Genomic DNA, 20681 nt, shown 5'->3' on the forward strand with positions numbered 1-20681 from the left:
AACATCAGAACTACTAATTTGCTAATTTTTGTAGCCACTGAACAAAAAGGCACTTTTGGGATACAGATCACCTTGTCCGAAGGCAGATGCCTCAGCTGGATAAGTGGAGCACAGCCCTGGTGTTTAGAGGTGGACTTGGCCTGCTAGGTTAACAGTTGAACTTGATCTTAAATGCCTTTTCTAACCTAAACTATTCAATGATTCTTCACGTATTTATATAGTTATACACACATATACACCTACATACATATATGCACACATGATGTAAGCCAGAAAATGAGCATTATAGCCACAGAAATAAAAGTCAGAAATAACACAATTAAACTTAGGTGATTTGGGAAGTGTTAAAGTACTACTGGATACGTATCTTTCAGTCTTCAGTTGAAATTCTAGTGCAAAATAATTTGATTATGTTTTCCTTTACTTCATTTTTTTTAGGTAATTTAAATATCTTAGTCACTATAAATTTGCAATATGTTTTCGTTTTTGCCCTACCTACCTACCTCCCTGTAGTTTTTGGTTGTGCTGCTGTTTATTTTCTCCCTTTCCCATCTCAATGTCGTGACTTCTCTCTTTTCTGTGTCCTTCCTTGGCAGGTTGAACAAACAGAAATAACGAGAAAATTTTGAGAACAGAAAAGAACAATTAAAAATATGTATCAGATGCAATTCCTTTAAACTATTGCTTGTGAAAATGCCGATTATGCTTAACAAGCTCTTTGCATAGAGGTATGAGTATGAATGCCTCCTACACTGGAAAGGAACAAAAGATTACTGAGTTCCTAAAACATCATTGTGAACATTGTGAATCTGCTGTTTTGTTCTGAGAGCTTACATCCTAATTATAGCTATTTTCTTTATTTTAGAGTCCTTTTTTATCATGCTGTGGACTGGACAGAAGCATTCCTTTGGATCCTATGTGTAAATAATGAAAACATAAAAACTATGGATTTTTCCCCTATCAAGCAGGTTAATAGTTTAATTGTATACGGTTATTCTTACATTAAAAGCTGCATACCTGGCGAGCTTTATCGGGTAACAGGGACTTTTAAATGTGCCAGTGTTTCTACAGAAATAACGTGGGTCAATTGCAAAAGGGATAACCATAATGATTAAATCATTAAAATTTTGTCTATGCTTCACAGAGCATAGAGAAAATTAACTTCCCACCAACCTCATTTTTCTGCTGAACATGAAATAATGATTTTCTGCCAGTATAATTACAAAGCTAACATCTGATAGAGTCAGCATCCAGGGGGGATTATCACATGCATGAGTATTAGACCTCATTACCAGCTTGACTGCAAAATTATTACATCTTGTAATTGGATGGTGAGATTTATATACAGATTGGCTGGGTTCTCTGTAAGATTGTAATTACAAGCTTCGTTGGTTCGCTACTTATCACACGGTGCAGGAGGAGGCAAAAACAAGCAGAGGAAAGACCATTTCATTAAGCCATAACCCTATCAAGGGAGGAGCACTGTAACATCCCTGTATTTATTAGGCCAAACAGAGCTGTTTGCAGAAGGGGAGGCCATTTATTACCGCCTGACAAATGGGATTTCATTTATTTAACCTCGGTGATCTATTTCAGTAAAATGTACAAACGAGCCATCCATTTTATGATTCTGGAGTCAACGCCTCAATTATCTAAAGGCTAACTGACTGTTAAAGCACCCATCTGCTAGGATGAATTCATTGATTTAATTTGTTTCATGTTACTGAATGATTCTTAGCAGACAGGGAGGGGAAGGAAAGGGGAAAGAAGGGAAGGGGGCAGCCGGTGGTTTAGGAGAATGCATCAGAGTGATTCAGCGCGCTGGTCTCTGTCTGCATGTGCGTGTGTGCACGCGCGTAACCCTGTTTGTTTGGGTTTTTTTTTTAATCCTTCAGCACAATAGAAGGCAGCGATCAATAGCAGCTTAAATTTTATGAGACAAGGAGTTAAGTTGTTCAGCTTGAGCCAAAACACCTTTGTTCTACCATAACAAGTAACTTCTGTGCGGAATTAATATTGACAAGCTGGCTTCTTTGTAGCTAATTTTGTGGGTGCCTGAGCCAATCAGGAGCCTTGCAGTAATAGAGTTGTTATTAGAGTTCATTATAAAAGCTGTGGATCAATGGCTACACTGGGAGGGAGAGGACATGCTGCAGCAGAATGCATATGTATGCTCAAGGAAATGAAATCCTTTTAATGTCCTTGTAATAATTTATTCTATCATTCCCTTTGACTTAAAAAAAATAAAATCAAAAACAAAATTAAAAATGTTCCCTTGTGAGGGTTTTAATTTTATCATAACACTGAAACTGATGGGAAGAAAAGCAGGATTTCAGGGGTGGGGAAGTTCAGGGACACCTTGTTGCCCAGCTTTGAGTTGTATCAGAACTGGATTTTGCTTGGAAAATGCCACCACTCCCCTTTTATCCAAATCACACAGGCTGGTTTGTTGAAAGCTTAAGCTACTGTGGCTGTAACATTGTTGTCTTTTAAGCTACTCTGTTTCTCCTGCCTCCCTAAACCATCTGTCTCATTAAATCTGATTTTTAGGTTTTTTTCTCTGATGGGTTGTCATTTTGTAAAACGTGTCTTTACATTCAGGGAGAAGTAGTCACAAATAGCACACCAAAGGTTTTCTCCCCATGTTTTTTAGGGAGGAACAACCTGTATGCTATGAGTTAGCACTTTCAGCAAGCTGACAAGGAATTCTCAGAACACAGCTCTTTGTAAAAGGTTGCCTCTTTCAGCTGTAAAAGGGCCCTCCTTGATGTAAGTGTTCCCAGAGTAGTAATCCATTTCTCTTGTGGTAGGCTCCAGCTCATGCTAAAATCTTTCCCACAACCTCCGAATCCGCACAAGAAAGCTGTTTACTGGACAATTTTCCCTGCATCTCAATGTCAAATGATACTGCATTAAAATGTGAGAACATCACACTCTAAAAAAGGCAGGAGGATCAAAGGGAACCCTCACAGAGAGTGAGTTAAGACAAATTAACATCTTTTGGTCATGGTTTCCTAGATATAATAATATGGCATTTCAGGGCCACAAGTTGTTTGCTTTGCTTCCTCCCCTTTATTTCACCATAAAAAGTAGTCATTTATTTTTTCCATCTCCCTAACTTTGTCTCTGCCAAAAAAATTGAATCACTTTCAATTTATGCAATTAAACAGGTTAAGTCCCTTTTGTAGACACTGTTGTTTCAATTCTAGTGGTTATCATTAAGTCAATATAAGATACTCTTTTACAAAAATAAGATCATCAAATATGAGCACTTTTCTGTCTGATTTTTTTTCAGTACTCACATTTTTCCCAAGGATTGACAAAAATATTCATTTCCATTTTCTCATTGCCTTTTGTTGTTGTTGTTGTTTGGTTTGTGTTTTTTTGTTGTTGTTGTTTTTTCTCCAGAGTACTGTATTAAAACTTAGATTCCTGATATTTAGCACAAGTAACAGAAAATATTTCAGGAGAGAAAACTTAGGAATCATAGAAAACCAGCCATCATTTTTTCCACCCACTTTTTCTTCCACTCTCCCCCTCCAACTGGAAAAAAGTAGCTGCGTAATATCTGGAACCAGTGACAGAAGGAGTTGAAAGTGAGGAAAAAGGTTAAAATACAGACAATGTAGCAAGGCAAACTGAATAATTTTGTGTTAATCAGAAATTTTTGAATTTGACGACCTATTTATTTTTCTGCAATAAGCTTAAATTTCAGAATTTGAACTGAATACCTTGATTTGAATTTTCTTTTGAAAAAAGACTAAAAGGAGAAGTGTGACACATTTCCTTTTTCCCCAGTTCAAATGAATAATTTTTCCAGCCACCCTCTGTCGGTTTACTTTTTTCTTCATTACAGTTTATTCCTAATAGTGGAAGAATATCAACAGAAACTCATCTAAAATTTTTATGTCTTATCATGCTGATCTCTAACATTCATGTCCCTCACAAGATCCTTCTGATAGGTGAGCCTCAGCTTTGATGATTTCATTGTTCTTTGGAGTTCATTACTTGTCCAGTATGGAAAGCCTGTGAGGAAAGGAAAAAAAAGATAATTGGTCAAAGAAGAATGCTGTGTCTCAGAGGTCAAAAGGAGTTTCCATAGAATTAAAATTACTGCTAAATGAGCAATATCCTACAACAACAGTGAGAACAAAGAGCAAAAGACTTTCCAACCACATAAAGAGAAAGTCATTACATCAGATCACAATGAGGCTGACACAGATATTAAGGGTAATCTGGATATGTCTCCAAAATTAAATTGCTACCAACATTACTGAAAATGGAGATAAAATACCATTCCTAAAGGTAAGTGCAAGACAGCTACTGCAAATGCAAGACAGAAATTCCCCTAGCAAATTATTATTTAGTTGATATACATTATTTCTGGTAGATCATCCTTGAAGATTTTTAGCATAGTGCTGTAAGTGGTCTGTGGTCAGGCCAGCCATGAACTACACAGAGCTGTAGAAGACAGCTACACAGAGCTGGGAAGACTGGTACAGTAACTGTAAAATTAGTATTATGATTTCTCCCATGCATCTACCCTCATCAACTAATCTGACATGGCCCCAGCCAGGTGGTCTTCTTAGTGTAGACCTGAAGTTCCCTAGGACACTGAATTTCTTCTTGCAACATCTCTTGGGCCCCTCCATGGCAGCATAATGCAAACATAAAAATAAAACCAGATGATCTTTAGTTTTACATTCTCTGTGTGCCAGATTTCACTTCTTTTAATCACTATTAGTCACTCATTATTTTATTTCTCCTACTTCACACCATTTTAAAGCTTGGAAATTATTCTGTTATTTTTCCTGCTTGATGTAGCACACAAGATCTCTTTTGCCATGAATCCCTGGATCACTGACTTTGAAAGTTACTGCTATACCTCATCGCAATTCATTATAATTTCTAGTAATGTAACCAGCACCAAGATCAGTCTCTAATCCTCCTTGTTTTCAGTGGAGAATTTCACATGCAGATCTTATGCTCTGTCAGAGCACTTGATTTTACTGACATCACTCCAATGATTTTACTGGGCCACCCCAGATTTACACTACGCTAGAAGCAAAGAACAATCAGACCACCATGTTAAACTGTTTGTTCCTAGAAGTGGCATTTTCTTTGTCATAGGTTTATACTTACTGGAGATGAAACAGATTGGGTAGTTGTATTTGCCAAGCTCTCTTGTCATGAGGAGAAAGACAATAACCTTTAGAACGACATATATTTGAGTCCCCAAATGCAATTAGAATTTATTTCTTTGGAGTTTCTGTCCACTTTCTGAAAATATTTTGAATAGCATTGAATGGGGTAGAGGTGGGGGAGGAGCTATTCATTAGAACACGTTTTTCAGCCTTATTGCTTGCAATTAACACACTCAATAAACCATTGAATATAACTGCATGTTACATATGCAGCTACAGTAAAAGGCATCTACTTTTCAAGTTTCGAAGCTACTTGTCCTTTCTCCTTATGCCTCAAAACAGGTCTGAGGTAGGAATGTATTGCGGTATAAACACATGCCTCAGAGCATACAATTCTTTAGTAAAATGTGTGTTGTAATGAGATAACAGTACACCTCTAGTAGTTCACCATATCCTGAAGGTCTACAGTTGTCTCATTATGAAGTCTGTTCAGTCACATCTTATGACTAATTCAGTTATTTTTTTATTTACAAATTTTCACTATGACTCTACTGTCTACAGACAAACCAACAGAAGAGATATTTAGTGCTGGTAGGTTGGTGTTGAAAGACTGACTACAAATTTCAGTACAAGTGCAAATATTTCCACTAACTTTCATGAGAATAGTATATATGCCAATAAATTTTTGAAAGAACTGTCCTTCTGTTTTAAGAACTTATACACTATCTAATCTATATGCATTAAGACCTGAAGCATTTCAAAATTGAATATGTTCACAACTCAGAAAATACATTTGTCAGATAAAAAAAAAATCCAACAATGTAGACATGGTAACCTGTCATTAAAGATCAGATCCAAAAGCTGCTGACAAAACTGGTATCTACCATACACACATTGTTTCTCACATTTGTAGAAATAAACTCTGAAGAAAAGTTGTACCCAAAACTAGATTTCTAGTTCTAGTAAGTGTAGGGGAAAGGATTATTTAAAGCAGAACAGGGAATAGCAAGATCTGGGCCAAAGAGACACCAAACAGGGATGTGCGTTGATAGCTCTAAGCAAACATACAGAAAAGGCATGTTTTTGAATGGCTTTACAAAGGCATCAAACTGTGAAGGCATACAGAGTACCAGGTTGTCTCTCCATGACTCAGTAATAGCAGAGAAAACAAAAGATATGACTATGTGAGATAGAATCATGGCACAGCCCAGGTTGAAGGGATTTCAAAGATCACCTGATCCAACCTTTCATGGAAAAGAGAACCTAGACGAGATTTTTCTAGCACCCTGCCTTGAAAACATCCAATAAATGGGGACCCTACCATATCCCTGGGTAAGCTGTTCCAGTGATTGTCCTCACTCCGAAAATTTTCTTTCTTATGTCAAGATAAAATCTTTCCTGTTACAACTTACACCTGTTATCTCTTGTCCTCTACATGTGGCTGCTTGTGAAGAGAGAGCCACCACCCTCTTAGTAACTACCCTTTAAGCACTGGAATACTGTGATGAGGTCCCTTATGACCCTTTTCTTCTCCAGGGTGAGAAGACTTTACTCCTTCAGTTTTTGTTCTTAGGCCAGGTTCTCCAGCCCTTTCATCATCTTCATAGTTCTCTTTTGGTGATGAGATTGAATATTTTTGTTATCACTTACTATGCCTCATAACTAGGAAAAACCAGATATAATATTTGGGGAGGACAGGGTAGTAGTTCAAGAGTCACTGTTATCTCACCTGGTAACTCCGCATCTGCCTGGTAATGACTTTGCTAATGAACAGGAAAAGCACTCACTAGGAAAAAAAAAAAAAAAAAATATATATATATATAAAAAAAAATAAAAATTAGATAAGGATTAGGTTTGGTCTGATAATTGAGAAATTTAAGATCCCAACTCCATTTTCACCAAAAGAACTAGAATTTTGGTTGTCCATTTGGGCATTACTGTGTCTTGTATTAAAGATGATGACCAAAACATCAGTTTCCCGAGCTACCCGGCATGCATGCTTTAGCTTTTCTTTAATCACTCTGGGTGAGGAAAAGACTCTGAAGACGTCATCTGGAAGACTAACAAAACTATGCAGTTGTTGAGCAAGAAAAGTACGGGTCTGGATCTAGCTATTACTAACAACATGATTTCTGTAATCTAGTGAAACATAAAGATTATTTTATTTCTTCAGGACACTTTCTTTCCCCTGATTATGAGGACATGATCAACATACCAGTTTTAATACAACAGTAATATTAATTAATCATTTACTAGCACTTAGGTAGAAAATTGTTATTCTTAGTCATGCATGAAAGAACAGTATTTTAAATAAAATCTGTAATACTGGTAATGAATGCTCAAGAGTTCTTAGAAGTGACTTCACATGAACAACTCGTATCACAAGAGTAATAAAATACTAGAATAATTTTGTGTAACATAAAAAGATTTATTTTCTCATTTGCACAAAACCAAGATGAATAAATGTCAAAAACACAAGGAAGTATTTTTGAGTAAAAACTGGTAAACTCAGGTTTCTGCTGCTTTTGCCATCATCTACAGATGTGTACATTTTCTGAAAGAGTAGGGAGTCATTACTTCAAGGATTATAAAAACTCCATGGAACAAACGAAGGCCTTGCTCATCAGGAGTATTTTCCTTCATTTTCCTTGCTTTATTTTGTTCAGTCATCAATATCCTTTCTCTGCTGACAGTAAATGCCATAATTAAAATAGAGACATAATGCTAACAGTATTTGAGATAAAGATAAATCCAAACTACAGTTGTTCCTCATTTCAACAAAAAGGCATTGTTTTAACACTCTTCTTATAAGGTCAGATATTTCTAAACAGCAAGTTTCTCAAAGACATTTTTTACCATTTCTTGTTTGCATACTAGCCCTAACAAATATGATCTCAAAGAAACCATTGGTGTTCATGTGAAGTCAGAAGCCCTTAGGACTTCTGAAAACCCCTGTTTTCCTGAAGATAAACACCCACAAAAGGTGAAGAGGGTTACAAAATTAGCGAAAATTCTCTCAAAAAATATGATTTGGAAGACTTGCTTGGAATCAGGATCAGAACTTGGGCAACTAAGATTCACCAAGTGACAAAGCAGTATACTTTGGTTTATTCTTCTGCTCTTCATGATTTCCTAGGTCTCTTATTCATGTACTGGGCAGGTCTAGGACTGTTTAACTTCCAAAAGTCAGACAAGAAAGAAGGAGTGCATTTTGGGCATCTGTACTGCATATCATTGTTGGGGACCAAAGTGTGTTTTCTATGTCACTGATACCTGCTTTAAGAATAAGAGACAGCTGTCTCCCTGTGGAAGTCTGATTTGTATCCCATCAACAAAACAATCAGCTTCAGCCAAACAAAGTGAAATTACAACATTGGACAGAATCTAGTACTTTGGGCTGAATAAAATAATTACAATAATTTTATTGCTGAAACATAGTACTTATGGGGGGAAGGGTATGGGAACCTGCTGTTTCTCTGTTTCTAGTGCTCAGATAAACACTTAAGTCAGCAGCCTGCAGTGCTGTGCTCCCCTCTGGGCATAACAACGTTGAAATCTATTGTGCACAGCAGAGCAGCTGCAACAAGAGATCAGGGAGCACTCACCTTGGAACATCCTACATCTCACCAGTTAAGATGCTTTCCTAGTACATGCATTTTACACCACCTTTCCACTCTTTTACAAATTCCTATGCAGAAAGAGTATACAAGCCCAGCTTTGCAGCATCCTCAACTCATGGGCTGCAAAGAAAGAAGCCTTTTACTCTCTCAACCTTATGAAAAGAGCACATTCCTCCCACTAAAAATATCCACCAACCAGTTGATTTGGCATTTCTTTCTGTCCATGAGTTATTTGTGTGGTTCATTGAACATTTCTAGGAAAATAAAGAAACAAACAGATAAATAAATAATGTCACACAATTCATTCTCTCCCATATCTACAGTGAACGAGGGCAGTCTTATAGAGACAGGAGCCTTTCTCACTAAAGACAGTTCCTCTCAGATTTTGCTTCTTGTGAAAACCACTCTTAGTCATTCTTATCCACTTCATTTTGTGGGAAAATGAAAGAAAATAAGAAGGAACAAAGCATGCCAAACGGATGGCCAGGCAGATGGGTGCATAAGTAATACAACTCTCCATTCCTGTGAGGCCAGGACTGAGGCCAGCTGACTGTCATGGTGCTGGTTCCCCATCCTTTGGATGTAAAGTGGGCATCAGTTCCAGCAAAAATAGCTGCCAAGCCTGAAGGGGAAAATGTATATCTGTCTTCCCTCCCTACTTCCCTCCTTCACAGGAAGGCTCCCTGTTTTCCATACATCACATCCTCCCAGTTCCCCTCAGGCCTGGGTCAGCCCATGTCTGAAGAGAAGGCATCTCACCAGGGAAGCTTCCACATGGCTCTGGTCCTGATGAGGCCCTAGATGCTTCCCACCTGGGAAGAAGCAGTCGCACCCTACCCCAGGCACCAAAACGTCTCACTACAGCTCTGAAAACAACATTTGATGTACATTGCATATATGGCATGACTTTCCCCTCTTATGCTGCAGGAGTTTGTCAAATAAAGTCAGTGGAATTACAGTGGTGTAAACCTGCATGAGTAAGGTAAGAGTAAGACCCCTTTCTGTCCTCTACAGACTGATCACATGAGAAGATGAACATTTCCTGTGATGTGCTTAGTGCCCTCTACTCACATACCTTTGATATCAGTGAGAATTCAGCTAGCAGAGTTAATCCCTTAACACCCACTATTCTGATGTAGTATGTTGCTCTCATTCAGGAAAACTGAACTGAGTTTAGAAATTCCCAGGTCCCTCTGACAGTCAATAACTTACTATTTTAGTGAAAGGAACACATTAGCCCTGAATAGCTTGAGACTGCATTCTCCATTGATCAGATAAACAATTTGTGAGATATTTTATTACAAAATGGTACACCAATTTAGCCATCTTTTCATCAATGATGTGCTTAAATTGGATGTGAAATACCAAGAAAGTTGCTTCCCCAGGGTGCCATCAGTGAGAAATGTAAAGTAGAGGCTTTCAGTTAATATGGTTCATGTATAAGATTTGTATCTTTCAGTCAAATCATATTTAAGTCAGCTGGTAATACATGTTTGACCTCCCATTATCTAAAGCCATAAATTGCATTGTAGTGATTTGTTAATCGGGCCTTAAATCATCCAGCAAACTCTATGCCTTTTTTTTTTATTAATCATGGGGGGTTTTCTTCTTTTTCTTGTAAGTCCATAAAGTACTGTCGATTACATCTCTGGCTTCTTGTATCCACTCCACTCATACAAGAACCTTTATTTCTGTTGAATATAAAATGCAGTATTGTTTCTAAATCCATTTAAGTATAGAAGACCAGAGTCTAGTTTTAACTGCTTTATTCCAGAGGATTGCCCAGATTGTTAAACAGCCCACTTGAAGATTGCATCTTTGAATCACAAATGAAATGGAAAATGAATCACTTAGTGTTTGTGATGTTTTATCAAAAAGTATCTAACCCTGCCATAGCATATTTATTAAGACAAATTTAATTAACAGAACAGAGGTCCTATTTTATTTCACAGCCACCTCATGTTATGCTTTTACCGTAGTCTGGTTATGAAATTTCAGGAATGACATGAACCATCATTGTTTGATATATGACATAAGTAAACAGGTAGCAATGTTCATTATTCTTGCCACCATTTTTGAAAAAAAAAAAAAAAAAAGAAAAAGAAAAATATGAAAAACTATGGAATATAAAGTATATGCATAACTATGGAAAATAAAGTATTTTCATGGGACTTCCAGAAGAAAAAGTTCACAAGTCAAAAGTCATGAGACTATGAGAAATGTCTTGTTTTATATGAAAAGCTAAGTCTCAATTATTCACTACCATCAGATTTTTAAAAACTCCTTTGGCTCAGTATCTCTCTGATAGTGAGTTTTGCCAGCTTTTAAAATTCTGTTGCCAGGACTGTGGATTGCAGCCCTCAATGAACACAAGAGTCTCTGGCAGAGGACCCAGAAAAGTCATGGTCTTGTGCATTGGGCCTTGTGAACAGGCCTAGGGAGAGATGAACTATGATCAATGTCATAGGGGTACAAGCACAGACTCATCAAATTCATTCAATAGTGTGGCTTCTAAGCTTGCATTAGATGGGTGCGCTTTCAATCCTGGCTGAACTAAAATGTATGCAGAGTGTTCATATATGAGAGGTTAATTAGCAATGACTTGAGACATTTAGCCCCTCTGCTTGCAAAGAGAAAAAAATAAGCTTTGCTTCCTGGCAATGCTGTTTTTCCAGCCTTATGAAATTTCTCAGATAGACTCTTCTCTTGTCTTGATGCACAAGGCAGAACACCCCCTAGGTCAGACATTCATTTTACCAGACTAAGTTTTAATGGGATAGCTCTCATTAAACAGATCACAGATGGTAAAGCAAATACAGGCACAGCATTCAAACTTATATTTCAGTACTAGAGCTCTTGGGCTAATTTTTATTAAGTCAAGTTTCATTCTTTGGCCTTGCAGGATGCCTCAGAAGGTTTAAAATCAATTTTTCCTACATCACCACTGTCTCCTGCTTCAGCTGTCATCTTACTGCCTTTGTGGATCCCTCTTGCAAAGGAGCTCATAACACAAATAGCAAACACACATTGACACCACAAGAGACCTGTACTCACGCCTAAGCTTGCATTCACACTTCTGGACCATTTAAATAACTAACGTCACTGCCTATGTCTAGTTCATCCTCCTTTAGACTTCTGCAGCTGCATGTGGAGACCTTTAGAACGAGATGCTAGAGAAAAGCCCTTTCACAAGAGCTACCTCTAAAAAAACCAGGGCTTGTTAGTCAAAAAGACAGAAACTCAGGCAACTGATCTTGCAATTGAAGATCAAGAAGCAATACTGCTAGTTACTCCTAAGAGTTATATTCCAAAGAGTTATATTTCAAAGGCTTATTCCCAGCAATAATTCACTTTAACAACCCTTTATCTCCTATCTTTAACCTTGATTCTCAATGTTTAGCACAAAAATCAAACACAAAATAAAATTAAACTAGGAAAATATGTTCTGGCTTGCCTTTCCTTTTTGATACAGCTCTAATGAGTTCTCTTTTTGTTGCATCTCCCCTCTCTGTCACCAAGACTACCCGAGAACCAGCAATAAAGGCAGCAATACACTACATGATGTACATAAGGGTTATGTGGCTTATAGTTCATTCATAGCTTATCAACAGTTTTGCTAAAACATATGTGCAACACTTACAAGCATCTAATTTGGAATTTTATGTTAGGACCACAGATGAGTAATTAGCAGGAAACTGTTGTTTTTCAATGGATCAAATGGGTAGGGAAGCCAGAAATTCTATTTGTTATTCATAATTATTCAGTATTTGCTGAGTGGTCTTGCACCAGGGTTAACATCAAACGGTAAAAAAAAAACAACAACATACACTGCTGAGACCCCAAAGCATCATGACATCGTTTAAATAAATCAATACATATTTTTTTTAAGAGGAAATATTGAGGTCTTTTAATTTGTCTTTTTGGTTTGCTGCACTCGAACTATGTTTTAGATTTCTTCCCAGCACTAAGAAAACTGAAAACATTCCCACATTTCTAAATGAAAGATGAGATGCTAACATGATCGCTCATTTCTGGTAATTTAGCCTTTAAATAAACTCATTGCTAAACTGCTACTGGATAACATTCTAGTGGTATTATCAACTAATGATCAATCATGCCTCAGTACAAGTTACAAAAGTCAGATCCGATAAATACTGAAAGCTCAGTTCTCAAATCCGTGCAGCTACTGGGTCCAAGGTTATCCTGCGAATGTCCTTTTTGAGCCCAGGTACCTTCAGCATAGAGCCAAACCCTATTTCAGGAGAAAGGGACATGACACCCACATGCACTCACGGATTCTTATGCAACAGTACTACTCATTTTACAGCTTCTCTACCAAAGCACTTGAAAGTTATGGTGCTGGAGAGCAGCCCGTAACAACAGTATTTGTTTAAAAGTTAAAATCACTTTTACAGTGAAGATACTGATCTTTTAATTATGATAAATTTAACTCAAATAAAACTCTTCTGAAGTATAAACTTTCCACCTAACATCACTCTTTCACAAAATGATAAGTTATTTCAGCTTCAAAATATGCTTAGAAAATTGAAGATCCATTTCCACAAAATATATACAAAGCCAGACTAAAAGTGTAGTCATAATCTTCACAAATAGTACAAAAAATCACTATCTAGAATACACTGGAAGTATTTAACAAAAAAAAAAAGAAAATAAGAGCTTCTCACCCTCAGGCTGATACCAGTAATTAAAACCTTTGTCTTTTTATTTGAAAATATTGTTGTATTTTTGTATTTGGAAAATCATTCAGTAAGAGCAAAGAGATCTTGTAAAATTATCTGTAGTTTAGGTTTCAAATGTTGCAGAAGCAACCTGGCAGATTTATTACAGGTCCGTAGACAGAACACTTTAAAAAAAAAAAAAAAACAAAACAAAATAAACCAAATCAAACCAAAACACCAAAAGTATTATAAAACTCTTATATTTTCTGTGATGTTTTCAAAATTCAGAACAGCCTACTTACAAAAACATTGAAGGTTTGGGATTTTTTTTTTTCGTTATTAGTTTTAGCATGTACTATAAACAAAAGTAATCTTATTTTTATCTACATAGTCTGGTTTTGCTGCATGCTTGCAAATTTCACAGGACTCTCAAATAAACAATTTGAATTTTCTGTTCATACACTCAAGACTGCAATCTCTAGAGCTATTTGAAAAAATATATTACAGACAAGAGTAGACAAGAATTCATACTTTTGTAGGCTATGAAACAGGGAGATGTGAGGTTGTCACAATAAAAGGTAAATGACACCCAGAGATTTCAAATACATTGGCAAACGTTAGGTTTGTTTTTCTAAAAACTTGAATATTGTCACACATTCTTACGGTTTTGCAGCTGTCACTTATATTCACAAATGCATCCACATGTTTAAAGGTTTGGGGTTTTTTGTTTGGTCCCATATCAAATTTTAGAAATATTACACCTACTCCTGAACAAACTAAATCACAGGTATTTAAAACTGCAAAGACTGAGTACTTACCTGATCTTAATAAGTCATATACATGGAATTAGACTGAGTAGCATCTTTCCAAACAATTTAATTGATATCAGTGATGTGGAGATGTAGTTCTGAACTTTACTCAAGACATCATAATCTGATCCATAACTCTTTCTGTTTGCATAGATTAAAACAAACAAACACACAAACAAGACTTATCCCTGCCCGGCATATACAGACACACAACCATGTATTACAGAAGTAGGTAGTAGTGTCAGCTATGGGAAGGTTCTCTATAATCATCTTTTGGAAAAGGTAATTATGATCTTTGCTTTTGCATTTACTCTTGCATCTCTCACTGGAGTGGTCAGCAGGGATGAAGCCCCCTGGTTACACACTTACCTTCTCCGTGGTCCATGCAACTCCGTCTGCTTTGCAAAGAGTGAGACACATGTAAAAATTAAAAAAAAACACCACCTTTTGCTTCCACTACTCAGGAAAATGCTGACAGACTGCCAAGCAACGACATGAACATTCACAGTCCCTCCTGATGTTGTCTCCAAAGTATCTACCTGAGTCACAGCTGTAGATGTTAAAAGGGGAACAGATGGGACACATGGGCTGTCAAGAGAGTAACAGAGCTGGCATGGGTCACCATCCTTGTCACCCTCTCTGGCCTGGATTTCAAGCATAGCACATGGCCTCCAGTTGTTCATGTTTTCATTGAGGTATCTCAGAAAGAATGAGAAAATCCCATCTTCCAGTGGAAGACAGAAAGGATCGCTCTTCTCATGCACAATCAGGTAATACTTTTTCCCACATCATAACTGCCTTGAAAGATCTGAGACATAAAAATAGCAGAGACATTTTTGAACATTTTCACTGGAAAATGTGAGTTCATCAACACAAGAAGGACGATACATCAAGAAGGACGATTCTCATAAGCAAGGGTTTCTCCTGTACTAAATGAAAGTATGATTCAATTACAGCAAACAAGTCTATTCTAGCACTGCTTGGAAGAGAGGAGCTCACCCATAATGTGGAATACTTACAAAGAGTATACCTGTTCTCAACTCAGAACTAATCCATACTAACCATGATGAAAAGAAAAAGAACAACAAATCCTTGAAGTTTAATTACCCAGTAGAAGGAAAGTGATGTGGCTAACTCCTGCTACCTGAAAATTCAGATAGCTTTCTGAGCAAAGAGAAAGTCAGGAATACTATTGGATGTTTGTTTGGTTGGTTTTTTTTTTTAATTTTGTCTTCTTGTTTTTTAAAAAAATCAATCTTGCATAGTTATATTGACTAAAATATATGCCATTCTACTTCATATCGCTATACCAGACATGAACATTATTCACTTTAGAAGTTAATAATTTTGAGCTAGAACTCTGCTCATGTCTATAGGTAGGCAGGGAACTATCAATTAATTTGGAGAACAAAATTCACAGAACAAGTAGCTACATCATTGTGTACCTAATAATATCACTGTGCCCCAAAATCTTGCAATACCTAAACAGCTCAGCTATTCCATTAACATATGATCAAATCTATTGGGAAAGTAATCTAAGTGGAAAAATTAAATGATGACCAGGAACTGTACAAAAGCTTTTCAGTACAAGTCTGAAAAGCTTCTGCCTGAAGCAATTAAGATGACTATACCAGTTTAAACTACCCTAAAATGTATGACAGCAGCTATGAAAGTATTTCTTGCTGATTAAAGAAACAAGCTGATGATAAATATGAATCAGAGTGTAGGAATCATGGAAAATTGATAAGGGAAGAGAAGAAAACAACTCAGTCTATCATTGTGCTAGAGCTATGGACAATTTAATGACATATTTTTCCATAATTAGGAAAGAAAGGAGTCATACAATGGTGCCTGCAGAAAGTTATAGCTCAATATCTGGAAAAGGTATAGATTATATCATTGTATAATGGTGAATAAATGTTCTCTGTAGCACCATGCTTCAGCAAGATGTTAAAAAAACAATGGCTAAAATTATACATTATGTGTGTTGAGTTGCTGGGGAAGCCCCAAAGGATGTGGACAAAAATGCAACAAAGAACTAAGTTCTGATGATATCTTAAAAGAGTCAAAAGAAAAAAGAAAAAATATACTTGCCAATGACTTGACTCAATAAAGAATTTAGCTGGGGTAGATGAGTATGGGTCCATAGAAAATAAAATATTCATAACTTTCAAAAAAATACATTGATTGTTAAAAGTAATAACGTTAATGAAATACATGTTGTCAACACAATGTACTTTGGAACCAACATGATTGCCTCTAGGTAGCTGGGGCTTGATTGTGTGTCCAACTGGAAAAGTGGAAGCTTCTGTGAAGTACCACCAAAATACATGAAGGCCTGGTAGATATATCTTGCAACTAAATTAAGCCAGACACACTGCAGCTCCACAGCAATATTTTTCTTTGCTTTGAAACTAAATACAAAGCCCTAAGCTTCAGATATGCTTCTCCTCTCACCTCTAGATCTGTCCCTGTTCCAGCTTTGAATTGCCTGCAATCACTTCAGACCTACAGGCACCAAGGAGAGCAGAAGACAGAGGAGCAGATTTTTCTCTCTCTCAAGCAGAAGAAAACAGGGGAAAACACTGAAGCTACTAAGCTCTATTTTAGGATCATAGAATGTCTCAAGTTGGAAGGGACCCACAGGGATCAAAATTCCAACTCCTGTCCCTGCATATGACAACCCCAAAATTCACACCACACGTTTGAGGGCATTGTCCAATCACTTCTTAAAGACTGCCAGGCTTGAGACTGTGTCTACCTCCCTGGGGAGCCTGTTCCAGTGCTCCACCACTCTCTGAGAGAAGAAACTTTTCCTAATGTGCAACCTAAACCTTCCCTGGCACATCTTCCTGCCATTCCCTCAAGGTTCTATCATTGGTCACCAGAGAGAAGAGATCAGTGCCTGCCCGTCCTCCTCCCTTTGTGAGGAAGATACAGACCACGATGAGGTCTCCCCTCAGTCTCCTCCATGCTGACTTTAGCCACTCTTCATATGGCTTCCCCTCTAAAGCCTTCACCAACTCCATGAGCCCTACTCTGGATGCTCTCCAGTGGCTTAATATCCTTGTTATCCTGTGGCACCCAGAACTGCGCACAGTGCTCCAGGTGAGGCCGCACCAGTGCAGAGCAGAGAGGGACAGTCACCTCCCTTGCCCAGCTGGCAATGCTGTGCTTGATGCACCCCAGGACACAGTTGGCCCTCTTGGCTGCCAAGGCACTCTGTTGGCTCATGTTTATCTTGCCATTGACCAGAACCCGAAGATCCCTCTCTGTGGACCTGCTCTCCAGCATCTCGTCCCCCAGTCTATATGTACAGCCAGGGTTGCTGTGTCCCAGGTGCAAAATATGGCACTTGCCTTTATTGAACTTCATGTGGTTGGTGATTGCCCAGTTCTCTAATTTGTCCAGATCCCTCTGCAGAACCTCTCTGCCCTCAAGAGTGTTGACAGCTCCTCCCAACTTTGTGTCATCAGCGAACTTACTTAGTATTCTATCAAGTCCTGCATCCAACTCATTTATGAAGACACTGAAGAGTGTTGACCCTAAGTTGGATCCCTGCAGAGCCCCCACCAGTGACTGGTCACCAGCCCAACATAGCCCCATTTACTAAAACCCCTTGAGCCCATCCTGTCAGCCAATTGCTCACCCACTATATTATGTGTTTATCCAGATGTATGCTGGACATCTTGTCCAGGAAGATACTGTGAGAGACAGTATCAAAGGCTTTACCAAAATCCAAAAAGATTACATTTACAGGCTTTTCTTGGTCAACTAGGTGGATAACCTTGTCGTAGAAAGAAATTAAGTTTGTCGAGTATGACTTTCCCTTCATGAACCCGTGCTGGCTGGGACCAATGACTGTCATTCAGGTGTTTTTCAATAACTTCTTGAATAATCTTCTCCATGATTTTGACAGGCACAGAAGTGAGGCTGACAGGCCTATAGTTGCTGGGATCATCCCTGTTGCCCTTCTCAAAGACTGCTACAATGTTTGTCAGCTTCCAGTCAAGAGGTCTCTTCCAGAGAGGTGTCACTATGTTATCAGCCAGCTCTTTTAGTATCCTTGGATGAATCCCATCAAGCCCCATTGATTTATAGGGATTTAGCTGGATCTTCTTTCTCCCTTTCTCCCTCTGATACACTACCGGAAGTAGTAAGGAGGGGAAAAAAGACAGAAAAGCCAGTCAGGACTTACTTTTTCCAGCCAGAGCTGAAGGAAGCATGAGGCTTTTGGCACTAAGTAGCACACTGTGTTAGAGCAGCAGCACCAGGGAAGCTGGTACTGCTGCTCCCCATGTCTTCTTGCTCCTGATGTTGTCAACTCCACTGTCATGCTGTCAAATCTTCCTGAGTCCCTGCAGGAAAGAAGGGAAGATAAAAGAAAGGGCAATAGTGCAAGGGCATGGTTTCCAAATCAACTCTTCTCAGACTTTTTGCTTACATCATTTCCTGTGATGTAGTCTAGCCAGAGGATGACCTCCAAATCACAGAAAGTCTCGTAACTACTAGAACTGTCCTTCTCTCTCATTTCTCTGACTCTATCATCACACTTTTGCATCTTTCCACTGAGTTAACACACTTTTTTGGCTTCTTATTAGACTTCACCCTATTGCCCTGCTCTATCCGATCTATGAGTTCACTTTGCTGTCAAATTCCATTGCAGTCTCCCAAGCAGGCATACACAACTCTCTGTCAACCACCTGTCATTTCCTCATTGCTGCTCCCTGCCAGCAAGAAAAAACCCTTAATAGAATCCTGCTTTGCAGTCTACCTTCAAGCATACTTCTCTCATGATGCCTGCAGACAATGGCAGTCCCCAGTGGCAAGACAAGGGGTGGTCTGAGGTTACTAAGGTGGTTAGTAGAGGAAGTCCACCAGCACAAGTCATTACATGAGGATGTTCTCTTCCAAGAATAAAGTGGTTCTAATATGCTGTAGCCACATTAGGCACAGGTTTAATAAACTTAGTTAACTTGTTTTCCCTGAGTGCTCCTGTATGAACATGGCCTCTGTTTGCATTACTCCACTCTCACTTGTCAACATATTCACAGCACACTTGTTGCAGCCTTCAGTTGCATCTGTGGTGAAATACTGCTTATATACTTTGTCTTTTCTGACATGTTCACACACTCTCTAGGGCAAGGCAGCTCTGATCTTTTAGTGACACTCTTAAATACTACGTTGTTATAAGTGGCTAACAGAAATGACCGTAATAAAGCCATATTTTTAATAAGTAACAACAAGCTCACCTTTTTGCTCAGTTTAAATTCTGCAAGGACTGCGGTCTGTACGTATCTTCCAGTACACACCACTTTGCAGACAAATTAAGTTTTACTCAATGGATGTTTAGTCTCCCTTTAACCACTGAGATACTAGATAATTACAGCTTAAACATAAATCTAAATTTTGTTTGTTGGTTCTAGTTTGTCTCTATTTCCAACATAATAGAGCATAAATCTGATCACACAGCTTGGATAATATCATTGTTCACTTTATAGCCATGGCTCACCGTCAGACTGGACAAGATCACACAGGGGATAAGGTCACAGAAACTCTCTGTGTGTCTTCTACCCTGCGATGTTATCAGGTACTCAACCCTAAAGCAATAGAAACACACTGATAAAAAGAGGGGCAAGGGAACTGTGATAATAAATCAACTCAACTGCAGAGAAAGTGCCAGGGAAAACAATATTGATTTTTTTTTACAAGTCAGCGCACAGATTTGTCAGACAAAAGAATAGAGATGTCAAAACCCACAGAATCAAACAAACTAATATTAAGAGAAAAACAACTCCACTACCTACAAAATGCTATAATGTGTGCATACTGATGTTTATCAGCAAGAGGGGTGGTATTTTATCAGTCAGAAAATATAAAGGAAATATTTATATAATCTACATTTAGCAGCTACTCTTTGCCTCTCACACAGATGTTACATTAAAATATCTTATTAGGGTCAGGCAGAAGGGTATTCAGAGTCCACTGCAAAAAGGAAAGCGCCTCTGGCCCAGCAAACAAAAGATGCTCCACTTCTCACCTAAGGGAGGTGACTCACTGGTCATCACCAGTGACCATGCAGTCACCTCCCCAGGTGGTAGTAAAGTATCTTGCTTCTCTTCAGTGACACAGAGGAGCTTTCTTTCCAAAATGGCCATGTTCCGCTTCTGGAAAATAGGGGATTGGTCAGAGTAGGTCAAGTAGACAAGACCATGTTGGAAAGGGAAGCCATTTAATTCTATTCCACTAGAGAAATGAAGTGTTTAAATTATGTAACCAATTATAATACATATACTGGATGACACAATAAACTTTGATTCTCTCATTGAGTATCATAAGAAAACAGAAGTTGTATGAAATGCCAAGTATAAGAATAAAAATACCTGGTGGTTCAGAATACTGATTCATCTGCTGTCTAACACTTATTTT

At 38.1% G+C, this 20681-nt stretch overlaps 1 long non-coding RNA gene across 1 annotated transcript in view; it reads right to left on the bottom strand.

Moving 5' to 3' along the window:
- Positions 1-3871: 3871 nt before the first annotated feature.
- Positions 3872-20681, bottom strand: part of LOC139827383 (uncharacterized) — a 53525-nt gene continuing 36715 nt past the window's right edge. The window contains exons 2-3 of the long non-coding RNA XR_011737912.1: positions 18451-18610; positions 3872-4026 (exon numbers count right to left, since the gene is read on the bottom strand). This is a non-coding gene — a long non-coding RNA (uncharacterized lncRNA). The remainder of the gene's footprint in view (positions 4027-18450; positions 18611-20681) is intronic.

Source organism: Patagioenas fasciata, chromosome 2, assembly GCF_037038585.1.
Source record: "Patagioenas fasciata isolate bPatFas1 chromosome 2, bPatFas1.hap1, whole genome shotgun sequence".
In the NCBI taxonomy this organism is placed as follows: domain Eukaryota; kingdom Metazoa; phylum Chordata; class Aves; order Columbiformes; family Columbidae; genus Patagioenas; species Patagioenas fasciata.